We start from the raw sequence: 13,044 nt of genomic DNA, 5'->3' as shown, positions 1-13,044 counted from the left end.
GTCAGAATCAAGGGAAAAGAGGTATTTAAACCTCTCTTCAGTCGACTCCAAAACCCTAACCGACAACCTTGACTAGAGAAGAAGGATGAGGGTGGCCGAAGAGAAGATCAGCTGCCAGAAGGATGCCACTGCCACCGCATCGGAGCCATTGTCGATGCCAAAAAAGGTAAAAAAATTTATGTTCCACTCGAAATTAAATTATAAACCTCCCCACACCCATATCGAAGCAAAAAGAGCAGTAGATGAGCCAAAAAATGTGAGTGGAGGTCAGCTGAGCCGCCGTGGCCACAACCCAAAAATCTCTCCGATAACCCCTTTCCTATTTCCTGTTCCCTAGGTTCTCTAACTATTGTGATCGTCGTTTCTTTCTGGAAGAGGTTAGCCAAAGAAATATCCTAATTGCAAAGGAGGAACGGCGAAGCCACAGCACCCGAAGACCCTTCTTCTAGTAGGGTCTCGATTTTCTCTTTTTTTGACCGATAGAGGCCCTTTAACTTTGTTTTTACAGGTTTTTATGCAAAATCAGTCTAAACCAGCCTTAAACGGCTAGACCGAGAAGAACCGCCACCGTGGACTGCAGAGCTAGCGTTGGAGCACGGCAGCGCCCCTGTACCGAAACCCTAATTGGCCAGAAAAGTTCTAAAACACTTATGTTGGTCTTTTTGGGGTATTTTTGGATATGTGACGCGTATTTTTTATTTTTGCATGAGAAATCTAGAAAACCCAAGAATCGATAATAGGCATAGTGAAAAGTACAATATTTTAGAAATCGATCCAGGGTAACAATTTCTCACCCTTCTCTCCGTTATGATAAATTGAAGTTTAATAATCAATAATGTCGTATTTTGTGAAAATTAAAAAATTTTAAAATTAATTATAGGTCACCAGTGGAGCCGGTAACTTATCAGTACAAAATTACCATTTTTGTCGATATTGTTTATCTATTGATAGGATCTATTTCGCTTTGTTTTAATTATCTATTCTATTATTTTGAACTTTTGTAAAGGAACATTTTCATAACCCTATTGGGTATCTTAAATTACTATATAAGGAATATAAATCATAAATTCTAAATTGTTTCCGCTTATATTCGATAAAATTCGATACTTCCATTTTCCTAGTTTTGAGCCTTTACATGTTATATGGCTTTGAGATGGTACTCACAATGGGTATCCAAAACGCTATTGATGAAGGTGACTCACAATTCTTATAAAAGTGTTCTTAGTCAATAAACACTTTTTATATGAGTTTGACATGTTTTTGGAAGATATTTTCTATTTTTGTTCTTAATTTACTTGTTCATTTAAATCTAAAAATTATAGTTAGGTTGTAAATGCTTTTATTAACAATGTTTTGCTATTACCTAAGATGAACTTGGTTGTACAGGAGCCATTTACGCCTTGTTTAGATGATGGTTCAATAATGATGATATTGTTTTTTCATGATTTTTTTTTTCTGTTTGTTTGCATTTTCAGACGCATGATATAGTTTTGTGGTGGTTAGGTCAAGGTTCTCAAAATCATAATTTTCTCAATTTTTTCAAACCACTGATTCGGTAATTTTATGATGGTTTGATAATTTTTTTTTCTTTATTCCCTCAATATTTTTTATTATTTATAGCATTACCCTTCTCTTTTTAATTTCCTCTACCCGACACTTTAGGTTTATTCTTTTTCTTCTTCTCAAAATAAGGTTTGTGAAGTTGCAACACTACACTCTGGAGCTTCTTAACAGATTGTATCGGCTACAATTTGACTCGTTTTTTTTTCTTCTCTTCTCCTTTTTTTTTCTCCTTTTCTCCTATTTCACTTATCTGACTTGTTTTTTTAACAGATTGTTGCTGCTATACTCTTTTTCGCGCGTTTACCTATCTCTAAATTCAGTTTCCATGTTCGTCGCAATAAGTGTCACATCTTTATATAGGTATGTTATTTCTTCTCTGAACACTAGATTTTGGTTTATTTTTGGATGATTTTCTAAGGGTTTGATGTGAAACAGATGATGAGTAGTAAAAGTTGAATAATTTTCGATTTATATAGTTTGTTTTTTATTTATACGGTTTATAAAGCTTACAGTTTATACAGTTTATTTGGATGATTTTTGATTTAGCAAAAGTTAAATCTGAAATAAAATATGTATTTTTTTCCCTACATTTTTTGCATTATGATTTAATAGTTGCTGAAGCTATGATAGCATTATGAAATATCCATTTACTCATAATATTGCCAGGTTAAAGAGAAACAAGTGTTTTTTTAGTGCAAAATAATTTTAAAACTTTCATATTTGTACATCATATAGAGAGAGAGGCAGAGAAAGAGAGCGTTAAACTCTAAAATATTAGTTGTTGAAGACTATGATAACATTCAGAAATATCAATTTTTGAAGTAATTTTTTAGCTGCATAAAAGTTTTCACTAATATATATATATATATATATGAAGCTAAACCAAGTCTTTCCGGTATCTATTTTCTGCTCTGTTTTTCGGTTCATCAAGGTTTTCATTAGTTTGGTGGTTGTGAAGTGGTGATCATAATTCCAATTCAAGGTTTTCATGGTAGGCCATCTTGTGGTGACTTTTTAACTCCTATTTTAGTTTATTTGTCTCTTCACACATTCCTATCTAAATGATCTGCTTACTCCTAGGTTACCTCATCATTAGTTAACCATTTGATATTTTATCCCCATTTTCAGATGAATCTTATAGAATGTATAACAATGTTAACGGGGGTTTTAGTGATGCTTGTTTGAATTTATATTCATAGAAAGAGAAAACTTAGACTTAGACATGAATTAAGACTTGAAGGTGAGAAAGTTCGAGACAAGCTTGTGGAAAGCTTGGTATCAAGTGAGTTTTGTCGATACATTATTAGGATGACAGCTCCATCATTTACAAAGTTATGTCATTTGCTAGTTATAAAAGATAGACTTAAACCTACCATTCGTGTAACTGTGGAGGAACAAGTTGTTAAGACACTTTATTTATTAGGACACAATCAGAGAAATCGAGTCATGTCTTGGCATTTTTTATGATCAGGATAGACAATAAGTTGTCATTTTCGTAATATCATACAATGTATAGTAGAACTGGCTGATAAATTCTTTAATCAGGCTGATGAATCGCGAGTGCCATCAGAAATAGCCAATAATCCTATATTCTTTCCATTTTTTAAGGTAAATATGCATTTTACTTAATTAATTTTTTGTAAATAAGTATAATTTTATTTAATTAGTAATCAATTAATTTTAGGATTGTGTTGATGCGATCGACGGAATGTACATACGTGTCAAAGTGTCTAAAGTTGATGCTCCAAGATTCTGTGGGAGAAAAGATTTCCCCACACAAAATGTTTTTGTAGCTTGTACATTTGACTTTACTTTTACATACGTCCTTACTGGGTGGGAGGGGACCGCATCAGATTCGAGAGTAATGAAACATGCATTAACAAGACTTGATGATCTTCTAATAATTCTGGAAGGTGATTAAAAAGTTTGAATTTCAAAATGTAGTGTATAAGTTTTAAAAAAAAATTTATAACTTTATGTAATGTTTTCAAGTAAGTTCTACCTAGTAGATGCTGGTTTTATGTTGCATGATGGATTAATTACTCCATATAGAGGAGAATGGTACCATTTGAGTGAATACTCCATGAATCCACCACAAAATGCTCGTGAGTTATTCAATCTTCGTCATTCTTCTTTACATAATGTGATTAAACGTGCAATCCGAGTTCTCAAAAAATGCTTTTCAATTATTTCAAGCACTAATGAACCGCATTATCGATTGAAGCCTATCAGTCACATTATATCTGCATGTTGTATTTTACATAACTTTTTCTGGAAAAAGGATCCAGACAATAAACTTCTAAGAGAGGTTGATGAAGAACTTAAAAACACTTCTCATGATGAATGTATTCCATCTAGTGTTAGAGATAACCATGAGGAAACAAGAAGAGGATAAACTATTAGGGATATGATAGCAGCTGATATGTGGGTTTCTTATAATGGTTGATTGTTTTATTAGATTACTTGTATTACTTAAGAATTGTGTTCTTCACAACTGTTGTATTTTGTATGACATTACTGTATTACATTAACATTTTAATGGTAACAATATATTTTGGATTTTCTACTATTGTACACACTTTATATTTCGATGAAGTTCTACTTCTTGACAATGATAACTTTGTCCACCAAACTGATATTTCTAGGTTTTTTATTGTAGTGTTGTATAATATGGGTAGTAGGAACAATTCTGCAGATCGAATGGGTAACGTTGTCCACTGGACTTATGTTTTGGATGATGCATTAGTAGAAGCATTTTACTCTTAACATTGCTTGGGCCGCAGATAGGGTGGAACACTCACCACATAAGCTACTGATTGTATCGTTTCGACGTTGAGGTGTGCCTACCCAAGCATGCTAATTAAAAAAGAACGAGTCCACAATCACATTAAAAAATTTAAAAGATAGTTTTTGAAATTGTATGATGTATTCAAATATGGGTTGAGTGGTTTTGCATGGAATTCGTTAATTGAAAATTTTGAAGCTAAAGAGGAGGTCTGACAACAACTAATAGAGGTAAATCAAAAAGTGAATCATATGTTATTTGCAATACTTTATGTAGTTTAAATATTAATATAATATTTCATAATAGGCTCATCCAGAAGCAGCTGAACTTAAGAACAAATGAGTTCGAAATTATGCCAATATGTTGGAAATGTTTAGAAGAGATAGAGCTAATAGAGTTGGTTACGATACATCACGTACCTCTCAAAGACAAAGGAATATGAATGTTAATATAAATGCAACGGGAGTTGAGAATGTGATGGATATGGGTCTCGAAAATGTCGGTGTTAATATCAACGTCGATAGTAAGGAATCTTTCCATGATCATCCAACGCCTCAAACTCCTCTTTCATAACCCGAAGGTGAAACTCTAAGTTGTTTAAGATCGAGCAAATCAAGACATTTGGGTACTATCCCAGAGAATGATTATCTGGTTAAAAAAATTGGAATGATTGCTGATGCACTCAATACTATGGTATCAGCAAAACATGTTTCATCGACTCAGCTATACGAAAAGAGTGGTCGTTTGAGTCTCATTGAAGATAAAAAATCACAAGCTTATATTTATCTTTTAAAAGAATCAAACATAACATTTGGTTTCTTGAGTTGTCCTCCTGAAGGTCGCAAGAATCTACTAAAGAATTTGCTTCCAGCACTAGGTAATGACTTATATTAAAACTCAAGTTCATTTATAAAAACTTGTTAACTTGTAATCTTTGTTTTTTTTTTTTAATTTTCTTTTCTTTTGCAGGTATTTGAAAACAGAAGTTTCATTGATGTGTAAGACTCGAGTTTAGATGTAGGAATGTTGAAAAATTTATGTTGCATGATGTATTATATTTTTTTTGTGGTTGGTTAGAATTTATATAAACATCTTTGCTTATTTACTTTATTACGATAGTCTAATTTGTAAACGAGAAGGGGCTCATCGAAGGATGTTGCAAGTTTTGCTTGTGACGACTTCGTTAGGTTTTACCTGTGGTTTCTAGCTCACCTGTTATTAGTTTTTCTCCGGTATTGTCACAAGGGTGCTCGAAATTAAATTTCAAGCGGGTAGGAGAATTTTTTCCTTTTTTAGCGGTCGGAGGTGGTTCCGGTGCGACGGTGGTCGGCGGTCGGCTTCCTTCTCCAGTGACTGGTTCTTCTTCTCTAACGGGAGACTGACGGCTAGGGTTCGGGTTCAGTGTGATGAAAAATATTTATACCCATCTCATGTTAATCTGGACCGTTCATCGCGATTGATCTCGACTGTTCGATCGCGCCTAAGGAGAAAACAAATCTGAGCCTCTTTATCGCGTTTGATCTCGGTCGTCCGATCGTACCTAAAGAGAAAACAAATCTGGACCATTCATCATGTTTGATGGCGACCATCAGATCGCGCTTGAAGAGAGAACGGATTTGGACTGTCCACGTATGCAGGATTGCTTCTGGGTCGTCTGATCGCGGGATAGGCGAATCGCCAACGTGGCCTCCTGCATGGCACCGGGTCAGTGTGTCTTGCCACGCGGCGTGCTCTGATTTGTCGAGGCTACTGACTAGGCAGTCCTACGTGGCCAAAATTTTCTTATTTGCATTCTCACCATCAGTTTCAATTTTTCTTTCAAAAACATCATCCGAACCCAAATTTTCACCAATTTTTCCCAAAATCATTTTCAATCTCTTCCCTAATTTATTTATTTTTCATAATTTCACATTCAATTAAAATTTATTAATTTGAAAAATAGATTCTCGTACATTTTTAGAATGTTAAAATTAATCCCATACCAAAATCTGGGTTCGGGTGTTACAACTCTCCCCCCATTAAACAAAATTTAGCCCCGCAAATTTGTCTCCCTCACACTTAATCAAATTGTTGTGGATAGTGGGTTCTGAAGTTTGATTCTAGCTCCCATGTGGCCTCTCTCTGTGTGTGATTCTGTCATTGGATCTTAATGAAAAAAATTTTCCGATTGCAGATTGCTCTGCTCTTTCGGTCTACAATGCCCACCGGTACCTCCTCATAGGACAGATCCTCCTGGAGTAAAAAGGGCTCGTAGACCAAGATGTGAAAGGGGTACGAGTTATACTTGCGTAGCATAGACACATAAAATACATTATGGACTTTGGATAGTTCTATAGGTAGTGTCAGTCTGTAGGTGACGGTATAAATTCTGTCTAAGATTTCAAATGACCCAATAAATTGAAAATTTAGTTTCCTCCTATTACTAAACATACTGATTTCCTTAAAAGGGAGTGATCTTGAAGAACACTCGATCACTTTTTTCAAATTCTAAATCCCTCCTCCGGGTATCCGCATAACTCTTTTGTCTGCTCTGCGCCATTTGGATATTCTTTTTTATCTTAACTATCTTGGCTGTAATCTCCTCTATAATTTCTGGACTGAACAATTTCCTATCACTCACATCTTCCTAACAAATCAACGATCTACATGGGCGGCCATATAACGCCTTGTATGGAGTCATGCCGATACTTGTTTGGTAGCTGTTATTGTAAGCAAACTCTATTAAGAATAAATGATCATCCCAATAGCCTCCGAAGTCAAGAACACAAGCTCGGAGCATATCCTCAAGTGTACAGATTGTCCTTTCTAATTGTCCATCGGTTTCAGGGTGGAATACGGTACTAAAAGATATTTTAGTTCCCATAGCTTGCTAAAAACTAGACCAGAATCGAGAAGTGAATCTGGGGTCCCTGTCGGATACTACTGTCACCGGTACTCAATGTAACCTGACTATCTCCCGGATATACATTTTTACTATCTTGTCTAAGGGGTCGGTCATCTTGATGGCTAATCGACAATTACCTAAATAACATCATGTCCCGAGTGTGCCCTAGGCAATCCTGTCACGAAATCCATTGTGATGTGTTCCTACTTCTACTCCAAAATTAGTAATGGATGAAGTATGCCACATAAGCGTTGATGCTCTATCTTGACCTGCTAACATACTAGACACTTAGAAATAAAGTCGGCTACCTCTTTTTTCATCTTGTTCCACTAAAATCGAGTTCATATACGTTGATACATTTTAGTGCTTCCAAAAAGCATGACAAACTTTGATCTATGAGCCTCTATCATAATGTCCTTTTTCAGCTCACTGTTAGTTCAAATGGCATTACCATGAACTAATAGTATCTGTACCTGGTTCAGAAAGCTGTTTTGAGAATGTTCTCTGCCTTGATCTTTACCTAATGGTATCCAAAACGCATGTCTATTTTGGATAAGATCTAAGCATCCTGCAATTGATCAAAAAAGTCATCAATCCTAGGAGGGGGTACTTGTTTTTTATCGTGACCCTGTTCAGTCCCCTGTAGTCAACACATAACCTTAACGTCTCATCAACCTTCCTTGCAAATATGACTTCAACACCCCAAGGTGACACTATATTGGATGAACCCACTATCCTGCAATTCATTGATATGTTTTCTTAACTCTTTCATCTCAACACAGCTCATGCGGTAAAGGACAACCGAGATAGGCTGGATACCTGGCTAAAAATCTATAGTGAATTTAACTTCTATGTTCACTGACAGTCCGAGTAGTTCATCAGGAAACACATTCAGAAAGTTTCAGACTACCAGAATCTCTCGAATATAAATTTCTTTCTTAGATTTCTTAGTTAGAGAAAACAGTCAAGTTAAATTACTTTGTAATAGAAAATTGCTATAAGAGAACAATGTTTAAAAATTTTATTAATTTGTAAATGACTCTTCATTAGTAGGGTTGAATATAAGTTTTTTGTGAAAATAATCTACAATGGCGTGATATTTCGCTAGCTAGTTCATTCCTAGGATTATATCAAAGCCTCCCATGTCAATCTCTATTAGGTCCACACTCAATTTCCTATATGCTATATCTATGATACAAGCTTTGTATATAACCTACCATAATAGTGTTTTACTCCTAGGAGTAGACACAAACAATACAGAATCAAGTCTTTCAGGTAATACATTCAAGTTTGGTGTAAAAACATGTCAGACATATGAATGTGAGGAACCAGTATCAATCAAAATATGTGCAAGATGATTGCAGATAGTGTACGTATCCTGTATCACGTATGGGTTGGCTTCTACATCTTGCTAAGTGAGGTTGCAAGCTTTGGACTAGATAGGAGGTATGACCTGATTATGATTCCTCGGGCACTCTCTCGCGTAGTGATGGGCATTCCCACATATATGTTAAGTATTGCTGAGGTAATAGTAGGGTCGGTCCTTATGATCTTTGTCACAGTGTTGGCAAGTCCTACCGCGTCATGTTACCAGAATCTGAGGAGGAGCCTGAGTCACTAACCTAGGTCTCTTGTTCTACTGAATAGGTGCAGTGGATGCTGGTCTTTGGTGTGAAACTGGAGGCCTGAGGTTCCCCACTGTTGGATAAAAAATGTGAAGGTTCCTCTCCACTAGTTATGTCTTAGCCATAATGGCTTAGTAAATACTGAGCTTGAACACATACAGTTGTTGTCTAATCTCAGGGCAGAGGCCCGACTCTAACTTCCTTGCCTTTCTGCATTCATGCATCATGCTCTCAGGGGAATACCGGTCCAACTCATGAAACTTTCAGGCATACTCAGATACAATCATATCACCCTGGATTAGGTATGCAAACTTCATTTCCTTCAGATGTCTGAGATGCTCTAGGAGGTACTCTGAATTTAAGGCCATCAGAAACTGTTCCCAAGTGACTGGAACGTGTAGGGTGGCCTTCTTGTGCTGCCACCAGCAACTTGCCTCTCTCACTAGCATGTAGGTGACAAGTATAACTCTCTATTCGGGAACCACCCCAAGAGTCGTGAAAACCTTCTCTGTCTCAGCTAACTAGTACTCAACCTCTTCAAAGGAGGATGCCCCTGCAAAAGTAGATGAGTTTAGTCTACCTCTCAATGTAGCTTGGGTCCATCATGGGTAAAATTGGTTCTTGTGGAAGAGGGATTGGATTATACTGGGGAGGGATTGGTGGCCTTGTGGTGGTACTGGATGATACAGTGGAGGCATTATATTGTACTGTAGTGGCACCAGGTGATGTAGTGGGGGCACCAGACTATACAATAGTGATGCCGAATGTTACTATGGAGGAGCAGGGTTATACCGGGGTGGCTTAGGATCTTCCCATTGCAGAAGTGGCTCAAATTGTGGTAGCGGGGGAGGGTCAGGTAACTCCCTCCTTTCCTCCGGGGCCTGCAGGGCAGTGATGAGTCTTTCTAGCATTTCAAATAGTTGGTCAACATAATCTTGAAGCGAACCCTCCTGGGCTGTTCGGTTTAGTAGGGATCTTTCTCTCTTCATCTATCTGTACTTGTATTTCACAATGAATGGTTGAGCGATAATTCATTTTTTTTTTGTGTTTCCTTAGGTTTTTATGTAAGGAATGGTTCTGAAGAATAGGTCTCTGATACCAACTGTAGAGGTCCGAGACTTAAAAGGAAATAAAATCATAAATTAAATGTAGAAACGAAATAATAGAGTTAGGGTTTACATTCCTTAACAATAATTTAGAATGCCCAATAAGGATACAAGAATGCCCATTCTAAAAGAATAAATGAAAATTAAAGAAATAAATGAAAAGTAAATAAGTGAGCATCTTAGGATGACCTTCACTAGCTTTTGAATGGAGCCTAGGTGGTAAACTATTCACAACCCTTTGGTTAATCGTGATTTGGATCTTGGTCCTCTTGATCTAAAATAATTAATAAAAAAATGAGCTACACTACCCTAGTAAGAATATTACTCACCGATACAGAAACTGAAAGCTGATAAAAATCACAAAAATAACCAATAGAGCTCTTAATTTAAGTAAATTCATTTATCATAAGAAAAACAATTTATTACATACCTACCATTGCGAGATTTAACAATTTTTCCTTTTTATTTGCTTATTGGTATCCCTGGAGGTCCATAGGGATGTCCCACTACACGTGAAGTAATATCTAAACTTGTCAACTAACTGGCCGTCCCCATACCCCGTCTAGTATGAGTACCAAAAATACCATCCATCGATACCCCGTCCGGTATGAGGGTGAATCGGGTCGTCCCCATATCTCATCCAGTATGAGCGCCAAAAATACCATCTATCGATACCCCGTCAGGTATGAGGTAACATTCATGGTAGGATTTTCTATGTACCCGATCCGTCGACCATTTCCTAGGATATCCAGTAAGACAACAATTCATTAATTCACATAACAAAATAATTTTTCGTTTGTATATTAATTTTTAATTTTGCAAATCAACTGTAAATCACGCAAAACAAGCAATATATGCATCAAGAAAGTACAACTGAATCATTTAACCATTCTAGTATATTATCATGTATTTAAAGCTGTAAAATCAAACAATCAGGTAAACATGACAAACAAATAAATAACTAACCAGTTCCGACTCTATTAGTAACTTGTAATTATTCTCAAAGCTTTCTAAATTATACAAAATACCATATTATTGATTATTAAGCTTTAATTCCATAATAGAGAATAAGGTGATGGATTCTTATCCGAATCGGTGTATGAAACATCAAACTTTCTATTGCACCTACTAGTGGTCTCTGGGTTTCCTGAATTTTTATGCGGAAATTAAAACACATTTCACGTACCTAAAAATACCATAAAACCCCAAAATTGGTGTTAAAAATCTTTTTTGGCAAATTTTGGGATTCCAACATGGCGGCACAGCCGTGTTCCGGCGATGGCACCGCCGCCCACAGCGGCGGTTTGCCTCGGCCTGGCCGTTTTTGGTCGATTTTTGTCAGTTTTGGCCGACTTTATACATGTCCCTGTGAAAACACGTTAGTGGGTCTCGGTTGGCCGAAAAAATCAAAAAACAAAAACCTACCGATGGTAGAGTTTTCCGGGTGCGGCGACTCCGCTAGCTCACCTTCGCAGCTAGATTTTTTTTTTCGGTCAACTTGTAGAAAACAGAATGATGAACACAATTGTAGAAAAATTGTACGAAATAGAAAACGGAAAAGAGCTCATCAGAGGAGGTTGCGGGTTTTGCCAACAACGGCTATGCTAGATTTTACCTGCAATTTTCGGCTCAACCACTATCCATTTTGCTCCGATATGGCCATAGAAGTGCTCAGAATTGAATTCCGAGTAGATAAGAGAATTTTTACCTTTTTTGACGGTTGGAAGTGATTTCGGTACAACAGCGGTCGGCTCCCTTCTCCGGCGACTGATTATTCTTCGCCATCCAGTATGATGTAACATTCACAGTAGGATTCCCTATGTACCCAGTCCGTCCACCATCTCATAGGATATCCAGTAAGACAACCATTCATTAATTCACATAACCAAGTAATTTTTCATTTACATATTAATTTTTAATTTCATAAATCAACCGTAAATCACGCAAGATAAGTAATATATGTATTAAAGAAGCACAATTGAATCATTTAACTATTCTAGTATATTATCATGTATTTAAAGCTGTAAAATCAAACAATCAGTTAAATAGAACAAACAAATAAATAACTAACCGGTTCCGACTTCATTAGTAACTTGTAATTATTCTCAAAATTTTTTAAATTACACAAAATACCATATTATTGATTATTAAACTTCAATTCCATATCATAGAATAAGATAATGAATTCTTACCCGAATCGGTGTCTGAAACACTGAACTTTTTATTACGCCTATTGGTGGTCTACGAGTTTTCTAAATTTTTATGCGAAAATTAAAACACGCTTCACTTACCTAAAAATACCTCAAAACCTCAAAATCGGTGTTAAAAATCTTTTCCGGCCAATTTTAGAATTCTGGCACGGCGGTAGCGCCGTGCTCTGGCGACGACACTACCATCCGTGATGGCAGTTTGACTCGGCCTAGCCGTTTTTGGCCAGCTTTATATATGTCCATGCAAAAAAACATGTTAGGGGGCCTTGATTGGCCGAAAAAATCAAAAAACGAAAACCTACCGATGGGTTACTAATTTAATTATGGTTACGTTTCACATGTTTGCCAATTATCAATTCAATAACAATGGGTTTAATCAATTACAAGATTTTAATTTAATTATAATTTTGAATTATATTCAAACGTTATTTATATTTATGGTTCTATCTTCTCTTAAATATTATTAAAGAACTTTAAAAAAAAAACACTCCAAAATAAAAATAAAAATTTATTTTATTTTATATTAATACAAAAATTTTAAGAAATTTTTTTTTATAAAATAAAATCAAAATATAAGCTACGCACTAATTCATTGTTACATCACATTTATGTTTAAACTAATTTTAAATATTATATGAAATTTATTTATAAATTCACAATTTATTTAACTAAAAAAGTGCAAATTGTATTAGAAAGACAAAAAAAAAAAAGTATATTATAAATGTGATGTCAAAAAACAATACATTATAAATTTAGAATGAAATTGTATATTAATTAAAATAAATTTAAATTTACAAATAAATTGTGCCCGTATTTTGAATATGCTATAAATATAACGTTAAAAAACTTAGTTTGGAACAAGAAGAAGCCG

Source organism: Carica papaya, chromosome 4 (assembly GCF_054855325.1).
Source record: "Carica papaya isolate Zhongbai chromosome 4, ASM5485532v1, whole genome shotgun sequence".
NCBI classification, from domain to species: Eukaryota; Viridiplantae; Streptophyta; class Magnoliopsida; order Brassicales; family Caricaceae; genus Carica; species Carica papaya.
This window is presented reverse-complemented; position numbering follows the sequence as displayed.